This window comes from Gracilinanus agilis, chromosome 6 (genome assembly GCF_016433145.1).
Source record: "Gracilinanus agilis isolate LMUSP501 chromosome 6, AgileGrace, whole genome shotgun sequence".
In the NCBI taxonomy this organism is placed as follows: domain Eukaryota; kingdom Metazoa; phylum Chordata; class Mammalia; order Didelphimorphia; family Didelphidae; genus Gracilinanus; species Gracilinanus agilis.
In genome coordinates this window covers 84312312-84321920 of record NC_058135.1, presented here as the reverse complement: position 1 = coordinate 84321920, position 9609 = coordinate 84312312, and the positions used below count along the sequence as shown (strand labels likewise).

Below are 9609 nucleotides of genomic sequence, written 5' to 3'. Positions count from 1 at the left end.
GACTGGAGTTAGAGGAGGTCTGGAGCTTGTGAGGCTGTTCAACATGGTGAGTGTTAAGACTGGATCTTCCTGAACTTCTCTTAAGAAACTTCCTTTTAATAGAGACTCTATAACTGAAGCTTTTGCTTCGTTTGCCTTTGAGGCCCTTCAAGCCTCTGGCTTCTCTGCCTTAGGATCAAGGCTGGATTTATATCTACCTGAATTGAACTAGGGGATCAGAGCAAATTACCTACTGTGTTAGATTACTTATCCTATCTTATCTTCTCTCTCATTTCCTTGTTTCTACTTCTTCTCATTTGTAAATACATTTCCATAAAAGTCATTTTAACTTGAGGTTATTCTTTAATTGGGGACTGATAATTGTTCAATCCCCTGGCAACCAACCTTTTAATATTTACCCAATCAAAGCCCCTTTTAACCCCTTATGGTCTCAGAGTCTTTTTGTCTGCTCCCACACTGGGCAATTCATGGTTCATCAGCGTAGGTTTCAGTCCCAAGTAACCTTTGGGTGGTCAGAACTGCCTCGAATTGGTTGGTTAATATTTCTGTTTTCTCACAGCCTGGGGCCATAGACTGGAGTGGAGGCCAGGGCAGCTGGAGGCCGAGCCTGAGCTCGAGCCATTACAGAGATGCTGTTGAGCACGGGCTGGGTTTCCTGGGTGGGCCCACTGGAGCACAGTGGCTGTTGCTTGCTCTGGGAGGCCCCCTCAAGCTGCTCAAGAAGGTAAAGAAGTGCAGGGAACAGAACGGGCTCATCAGCTTGGGCTCTGGGGACTGGCACAGCCACTGCAGCTGCATCCTAGCCGGAAAGGATGCTGTGGGCCACCTGCTGCTGCCCACCGAGCCACCCACCTTGGGCTCTGCCTCCGGCTCCGAGGATGAGGATGGCTATGATGAGGAAGACGAAGATGACTAGGACTATGACGTGGAGGAACGAGGTCACACGCTCTTCACCAGAGAAGACTGTTTCTGCTGCTACAGATCTGCTACCTGCTCTGCACATTCTCCATTGGGGCCATGTGTGGGGTGGCCTGTGTGCACCTGGTGTGGATGCGAGTGGTAGTCAAGGAGCACCTGGACCTCCTCCAGGAGCAGTTCAGAGTCCTGGAATCTAATGAGAAAAGCTAATTCCAAGAGATCCCCAAAATAAATGAAGAACTCCCCCGCAAATAATAACAGCTGGAGAAGATTGAATCTGGAGACATGTGGTTGAACAAAGTCTGGATAAACATCACAGAAATGACAAAACAGATTGCACTGTTGACTTCCACAGTGAACCACCTTAAAACTAACATCAAATCAGCTTCAGATTTAATTAACCTGCCACTGTTGGGGGCCTTTAGAAGAGTATGGCCTCCATCTGGAATACCTTGAACAGTGTCCACCTTGCTATGGAAGCTGTACAGAAAACAGTCGATGCCCACAAGAAAATCATAGAGCACTTCCAGAATGACATGGTAAGAAGAGGCTACCCATCCAGCGGTCTAGCCAATACCTACATCAGCCAGCCCACCATCAGAACCCACCTCTCTACCCAAAAGAGCATTCATGTTGTAGCCACATTTATCCACTTTCTTGCAAAAACTAGCCACAATTGTGTCTACCCAGAGGCTACACTAGAAAAAAAATTCTATTTTCTTTTTTTCACTTCACAGCTGGAACAGTGAAGGTTGTCCAACACAACAAGGTTGTCCAGTCAAGCACCAGTATTCAGAACTTTGTACCACTGCTACTACACGGTTATCTACTGAAGAGTTGTCTGTCTGTCCTAGCACCTGACACACTTTTTCTCTGAAGGCCTCCCTTGCAGTTCTCACTGTCCTAGAGCAAATTTCCATATTTTGATGCCAGGGTCTCCCTTGAAGTATAAAGAGAGAATTGGGGTGGGAAAGAGTCATTTTGGAGTTGAAGATGTATTTTGTTTTTTCTTAAAGCCTTTGTGTAGTTTCTTTGGTCCTCCTAATGCAACTTCACTGTAGGTAGTGTGGAATATGGAAGAAGGATGTTGAGTGAGCTCAGTGAGAATCAGAGTATTGTTTTTTAAAATCTTCTTTAAGATTATTAATGTCCTAGGTCATGGAAACAGTCGAAGTTATTTTATCTTTGGCACATGCTCCTCATGTCACCTCCTGCCTGGTTATTATGAACTGGAATAAGTATGGTAGAATTTTGGTCTAGTGTGAAAGCTTACTGAGAAGAGAGAAGATGATTAGATCCTGGAAACCCACTAGAGCAGAGCTTGATTGAGTTGTCCCAAGGAGTCAGGAGGTGAAGTATCTCATTTCAAAAACCTCTGAAAGCAGAGCCTGACTACATTTTACCAATGAGGTAGGAGGTAAGACTAAGGCAAGAAGGGCCTTCGTGTTATTCTTATTTAAGAATGACATTGTGGATCCAGCACTACAGAGAGGAACTTATGAGAAAGAATGCTATCCATATCCAAATATAAAACTGTGGGAGAAAAATGTAGAAGAAAAACATATGATCCATCATGTGGTTTGATGGGGATATAATTGGAGTTTTGGTGTTAAAAGATCACTCTATTGCAAATATGAATATGAAAATAGGTCTTGAACAATGATACATGTATAACACAGTGGAATTGCTTGTCAGATCCTGGAGAGGAAAGGGAAGAGGTGAGAGAAAAATCATGAATCATGTAACCATGGAAAAATATTCTAAATAAATTTTTAAAAAATGACATCGTGATGACTTTATCAAGCTCCAGAATATTACAGAGCCTATAATCACACAAAGTGTTTGGACAAAGTATGGAGAGAGTAAAACAAATGCATAAAGAATACATTTTGTTCAGACAGTAATAGTGGAATGCTTTGCCATTTCCTACTCCAGCTCATTTTATAGATGAGGAAATTGAGACAAATAAGGTTAAGAACCTTGCCCAGATTTACATAGCTAATGCGTATCTAGGGAAAGATTTGAATCAAGGTATTCCTGGCTCCAAGGCCAACATTTTTATCTACTCTTACTATGTAGCTACCTAGAAATAAAAATATAATATATATTAAATGCTTAATATATGCAACTTACTGGGTGTCAGTCTGGCTGACAGGGGTTTGACCCAGAGACAATGAGACCAGAGTAAGATAATATAGCAAAGCTTTAATAGAGGAAAGAAGTGGCAAGAGGGAGTCTGATGCCAGTAGAGGTGGCATGGAGTCCTACCCTGGTAGGGAAATCATAAGATCCTATAGCATTAGGAGGTTTCAGGAGTAATATAACGTGGGTTGCCTCTATTGGTTATCTCTGGGAAAGGTGAGCTACTTGGATTAACTTCATTTGATATCCCTGAGATGGGTGGGAAATCCTGATAGTTGCAGGATGTTGTTGGCAACTGTTTTGTTGGCTTTCTGTTGCCTAGCTGGGGTTGGTTGATTTCCTGTTGCCTAGCTGGGGTTTCTAGGTTTATCACTGGGGAGGGACACAAAAACAAAAACAAAAAAAATAAATAAATAAAAAATTTGCTAGACAAACTCTACCCCTGAGGAACTTGTATTTTTGAATAAAACGACATCAAAAAGAGCTTGAATTTGGGACACATTTAGGGGGACATGGTTGAAGATATTTTGGAAGTATTGTAGTGACCAAGAATAGAGTAGGATAAAGGCAGAGCTGTACAATGAAATCCAGGAAAGTTTAGGAGGCAAAGCCTAATTTTCTGTTGGAAAAGAGAGCTGATTTGTTAGTCTGAATGGAGATAGGAAGGCTAGAGATGTCTGAAGAATGATAACAAGCAGATCTTCAAGTATTGAAAAACTACAATTTCCAAAGAAGTTGAACATCACTCAAAGGTCTGTTGAGATTAAAATTAATATACAATAAGTAAGAATTAAATTTTATAAAGTTTATTAATGATAACTAAAGTCAAAAAGCTAGAGTAAAAAGAAAGGCCAAGGTGTATTAATAAAGAGAATCAGTAACCAATGTTAGATCGAAAGGGAGAGAGTCTATATGGTGAGACTCTCTTCTAGCTCTCCCTTAAGCCGAATATACACTGAGGAGACTTTGAGGGAGTGTCACCCCTAAAATGGGTGACCTGGATGGTCATTCTGCACCACAGGAGTTGGGGGCAAGGCTTCCCTATAAGATGAGGTATGGGTTACCCCAATCCAATTCTGAATGAGGGCAAGGTTCATGCAAGACTCCCCAGAGGTCAGTCAACTTCACAGTGTGTGGTCTAGCACCAAGATGGAGGCAGCCAGATTAAGCTGTGGTTCCCTTCTCCCTCGTCTCTCAGGCACTCTGGAACACTATCTGATTAATGAATGGCCTTATTATTCATAATTCAGGGATTGGGGAAAGGGGTGAAGGGCAGAGAGACTTTGGGGTGCCCTCTTCTGGGGTCCGTCACTCAGGTGGGAACCTTTGGGGTTCCCACTCCTAAGCTTCTTCTCCTGCCCCTTCTCCTTCTGCTTCTATTTCTATCCTTTTCTATAATTGTAAGTTTGACCAGAAAGGGTATCTCAGCAAGGTTGGGTAATGGGAGAAGGAGACTAAGAGATTGCTCCCAAAATGGAGTCCAAAAACTTAGCTAACTCATTGGTTGAAATCTTGCTGTGTGAGATGCGACAGAATGGCTGACCAGGGAATCAGGGTTTCAGTGTCCAAAGAAAGATACTCAGGAAGCCCTCAGGACTGGATCTGAGCTGGGATATCCTCCGTCTGAACCCTTGTCCTCCTCCCTGCTCCTTCAGAGAATTACCCAGAATCCTCTCTGGTCTCAACTGTCACCAACTGGCAACAACTGTCAGCCATTTCTTGTCTGTCTCCTTTTGTCCCATCCCCCTTGCACAAATCCCATCCTTACAACGGTTGCAGAAAAAGAGAGAGAGAGAGAGAGAGAGAGAGAGAGAGAGAGAGAGAGAGAGAGAGAGAGAGAGAGAGAGAGAAAGGTGGAGTTCTCTACAAATATATACAAAACATGACTACGCAACATGGTAGAGACACTAAAAGGAATTTTGGAAAATACTGAAGGACTTCTTGGGGATGAAGTCCAAGGTCCAAAATTCTCTAATTATATATTCCCCATTGTAATCCTTTGGGGAGACCAGTCACCCCAAAGGGATAATTTTAAATATAACCAATTTTTAAATTAAAATAATTTGTGGATAAAAGGGGAAAAAAGAGAAAAAGAACAAAACCAATGATTGCTACAGTGACAAAAAGACAATTTGGGGGCATTCCCCTTTGGCATAAGAGTATACATTAAAAAAAAAATGCATTCAACTCCCCATAGTTCAAATTAGCACATCCCAAAGTTCACTTTGGATCTTCTGGTGTAGTGTGTTGTTTCTGTAGACATCTTCATGGCTCCTTCTCCAAACAGTTTTGCCTTCCAGATTCTGGGAGGTAGTTTCTTGTTCTAACTTAGGCTCAAATTCAAATCAAAGTTCAGAACAATAACATAGTACCTACCCTCCGAGGAGGATAATAACAAACACAGGGATCACTCAGAGATGCATGGCTGAGTTGTGAGGTATATGAATCAATTGGTAAAAGAAATAAAAAACATCAAAAAATCCAAATAAAAGAGAAAAAATAACTTGCGAATGAAATATAAAATATCAGTCTTATGTCTACAAAAAAATCTAAATAAAAGAAAAATAACCTATAGCAGGTAGTAGCCAGGACTACAGAAAGTATGCCACACTATGAAAGAAAGGGGACTAGATTTTGCAGCAAATTGGAAAATAGTATTTCTCTGGACTGATTTTACCTTTTCTCTCTAAGTGATACTGGATCCAGGATGGAAGCCAAAGTGAGGTGCTTGTTAAGGTTCAGGGAAGTCTTGCCTCTGACATATGTCAAAACAGCCACAACCTCTAACCCACAACAAATTCAAGTCCTCTTGTCATAGCTCAAAATCTCATCAATCCCATTGATTTGGTCTCTTTGATCTTGTGCTCGATAGGCACTATGCAGGTTAGTTTTGTGCTTCTTTGGCACTGTGCAGTGGCTCTTTTTGTATTCCCTTCTCCTGGAATCAGACAGAATAATTAAGCAAAGTCCCATAATTTTTTTAAAACAATCAATGGCATTATATTTATAGTCTAAAGCTTTTGGGGTATGTGTTGACATTAAGGTAAATGGACATTTTAAAACTTACCCTAGTGCAAAATAAAAACAAACAAACAAACAAACAAAAAATAACCAACTGTTTAATACTGGTAACCTGTGCTTCAGGTCCAAAAGAAGGAGAGAAAAAATAAAATTCAAATATTGTATTGCACATGCAGGAAGAAAAACAATAATAAAACGTGCTTTAAAAATCAAAAATATATAGCTTAAAGTCAGTGACATACTGTGTCAGCCAAGGAGAGGTAGAATACAAAGGTTTCTCATCCAAACATGAATCCAATTCCTTTTTAACTTGGCCATGAACCACTATGTGAGTGCAAATGATTTTCACAAAGTAACAGTTTGATAAAACATAGATAATGCACATTCAAAGAAAGTACTAAAATTCACAAAATTCACAATAGCCCAGTTAGACAATAGCAAACAAACCCACTATCATACAGGATTCACATGAGTCTCTAAATAGTCACTTGCTGTGTGACATTAAAAAAAACACCTATGAACTCAGAGATATGTGTCACAAGTTCTACAGATAAAGCAAATCTTTCAACTCTAGCAAAAATATTTTTAACAAACTCTTTTACCATGATTATTCCAAAATTTGTCAGAAGAACCTAGAAAAAACACAAACCTCTGTACTGCTGATGAAAACCTTTTGAGGTCTACAACATCACCAAGAATCTAGATTGTCCTGGTGGAAGTAGATTAAACTGAAGAGTTAAAATATCATGCATGCAGAAGCTACTTTTGCCTTCATGCTTTATATAAAACTTTTTCTAGCAGGAACTTCTTTTTTGTTTTTTACCTTTAATTCAACATTCTTTTTATCATTTAAATTTTTTTTTAAATTATCATTACAGAAGCTACTAGATATCTAAAAAATAATTTCTGAATACCCATTAAAATCAATTGAGATATTTAACTCATTAAATTCTCCAAAGGCTGTATACCATTGCAACCAGTTTTGATGGAGTCCATCCATCATCAGTCTGACAATTAAAAAAGGCAAAAAGGAAGAAAAGGCTTATAAGCATCATGTGACCTCAATGAATCTGGTGACTAATACAGCACACAAAAGGGCTTATGTTTTTGTTTTTTCCCCATGGAAAAGGTTTTTTTATTTGTTTGTTTTTGTGCAAGATGACTATGGGCTTGTACAATGATATTTTTTCAGTATGATTGTACTGAATATATATGAACTTAATATGTGAAAATAATATGTAAACTTAAAACCAAAATTAAATCTTAAAACAAACCGCAAAATACAATAAGTGATGACAGGGTACAGGCAGTGAATTTAAAAGTACTTTTTTCCAATTCCAAAAGACCTCTTCACTATCATGGAGGGGAAAGAAAACTCAAAAAGTTAACATGAATAAACCTCCAGATCTCCTTAAGATTCCTTCCCCTCCCCAGTATTTATTATCAATTCAGATTCCTTTGGCCACTCATCTGGCGTTCCTCATACATGCACTGGGCATAATGTGGATGACCCCTATATGGGATGACTTGCAGAGACTGGGCAGGCCAAAATGACAAAGGGGTATAGGAAAATTAATCTCCCCCCTGAATCTCAGGATTATTCCAGCTAATTGTAAGGACTAGTGCACCCAGGAATGGTAGGGGAAAAAAAAAAACCATCCAAAAACTGGGAGCTGTATGACATAGGTAATGTACTGCTCTTTCATAGAGTGAGCCATGCTTTGTAAGTCTACTTCATGTTTGGAAAAGTCCTTCCTCTTCCCTCTTGGGTTAAAACACTATGGGCCACATGCTACCTCAGTCCCCTCCCCCACAAGCAGAGCATGGAAGCCTATCTGGGTTAGATAAACTGAGGTTGGGACTAAAAAAGAGGCTAGAGCAGGCTTGAAAACCCATGTTGTGTGTGTGTGTGTGTGTGTGTGTGTGTGTGTGTGTGTGTGTGTGTGTGTGTTTTACGCTTCACCCTCAGCAGAAAAGAACAAAGGTACTTTTAAATGGCTCTTGAACTCTCAGGTACTTGGCGTGGACTGCAGTAGCTCACAGACAGCAGAAACAGCAAGAAACCTCCAGGTAGTGTCTGGTCAAACCTGGGAGGCAGTGGTGGCACGAGGCAGCGAGGCTGGGAGAGCACAGGGTGCGAGAAGCAGTAGGAGAGAAAATGCAACTTGCAAAATTTACCTATTCTATTTTAACAAATATTTGAGAATTCTATCCCTTCATGGTAGGCCAAATTGTTGAGATTAAAATTAATATATAATAACTATTATATTTCAAAAAGTTTATTAATAATAACTAAAGTAAAAAGCTAGAGTAAAAAATGGCTGTTAACCAAGCCATGGTTGTGGGAAGAATAGACAGAGAGGTGGAGTTCTCTACAACTATATACAAAACATGACCATGCCAAATGGTGGAGAGATTAAAAGGAATTCTGGGAAATACTGGAGGACTTCTGGGGGATGAAGTCCAAGGTACAAAATTCTCTAACTATACAGGTCAATGAAGAGGCTCATGTTAGATATGATCAGTCTCTATCACATCATAAACAAGGAGTTGCATGACAAAAATGGGGCAGAAGATATTATCAAAAAGTTTGACTACGTACGGATAAGAAATATGAGCTAATCACATTGAAAGAGTAAGGAATAACAGATGGATAGCAATGTCAAAAGAACACGATGAAGTCTATCAGCACATGTGGCAAATATTGTTAATTTATAATAGCATGTGTATAAGTTCTGAACAGAGGGGGCAAACATGTTTTGGTTAAAACCTGCATCTCAGAGGGGGCATTCACATCAATGATATCACAAATAATAATAATTAAAATTTACGTACCACTTTTAAGTTTTGGATAGAACTTTATGATATAATTTTATTTTCGCAACAAACACGACAAATATGTGTTACTATTATTCTCCTTTTAAGGGTGAAGGAATTAGCCAAACAGAGGGTAAGGGAGTTGTCCAAGGTCACAATGGATGATTAGAATTGTGTCTGCTTGACTTCAGGCTCACAATTCTATCCATTATCCACTTACCTGTTTCATAGTTATCAGAATATCTGAGCAGCAGCAAAGATTGTAGCAGTAGTAGTGGTAGTGTGTAAGAAATAAAAATTATGGTTGGACTGAATATTAAGAGTTTTGGTCACCAGGAATCAATTACCCAATTCCAAAATTAAAGACCCAAGCCAGGATGGTAGTTTATTTACAAATAAGAAGAGTAAAGGTAGGGAAAAGAGAGAGAGAGAGAGAGAGACAGAGAGAGAGAGAGAGACAGAGAGAAAGAGAGAGAGAGAGAGAGAGAGAGAGACAGAGACAGAGAGAGAGACAGAGAGAGAGAGAGAGAGAGAGAGAGAGAGAGAGAGACAGTTACTCTGGCCTGGTCTGAAAGTCTGAACCAGGCAGGGCTTCAGAGACCCCAGAAAGGGGGGCACAGAGGTTAATTAAACAAGGCTTCTAGCCATGAGGCCTCTTCCGAGGCAGGAGGCCTCTTTGGAGGCTAGTCCTCCAGAAAAGCCAAAGAAAAG

The 9609-nt window shown here is 39.9% G+C and overlaps 1 pseudogene; it reads left to right on the top strand.

Annotated features, from left to right (window-relative positions):
- The first annotated feature begins 920 nt into the window (after positions 1-920).
- On the top strand, positions 921-1667 carry LOC123252286 (annotated as a pseudogene).
- The last annotated feature ends 7942 nt before the right edge of the window (positions 1668-9609 follow it).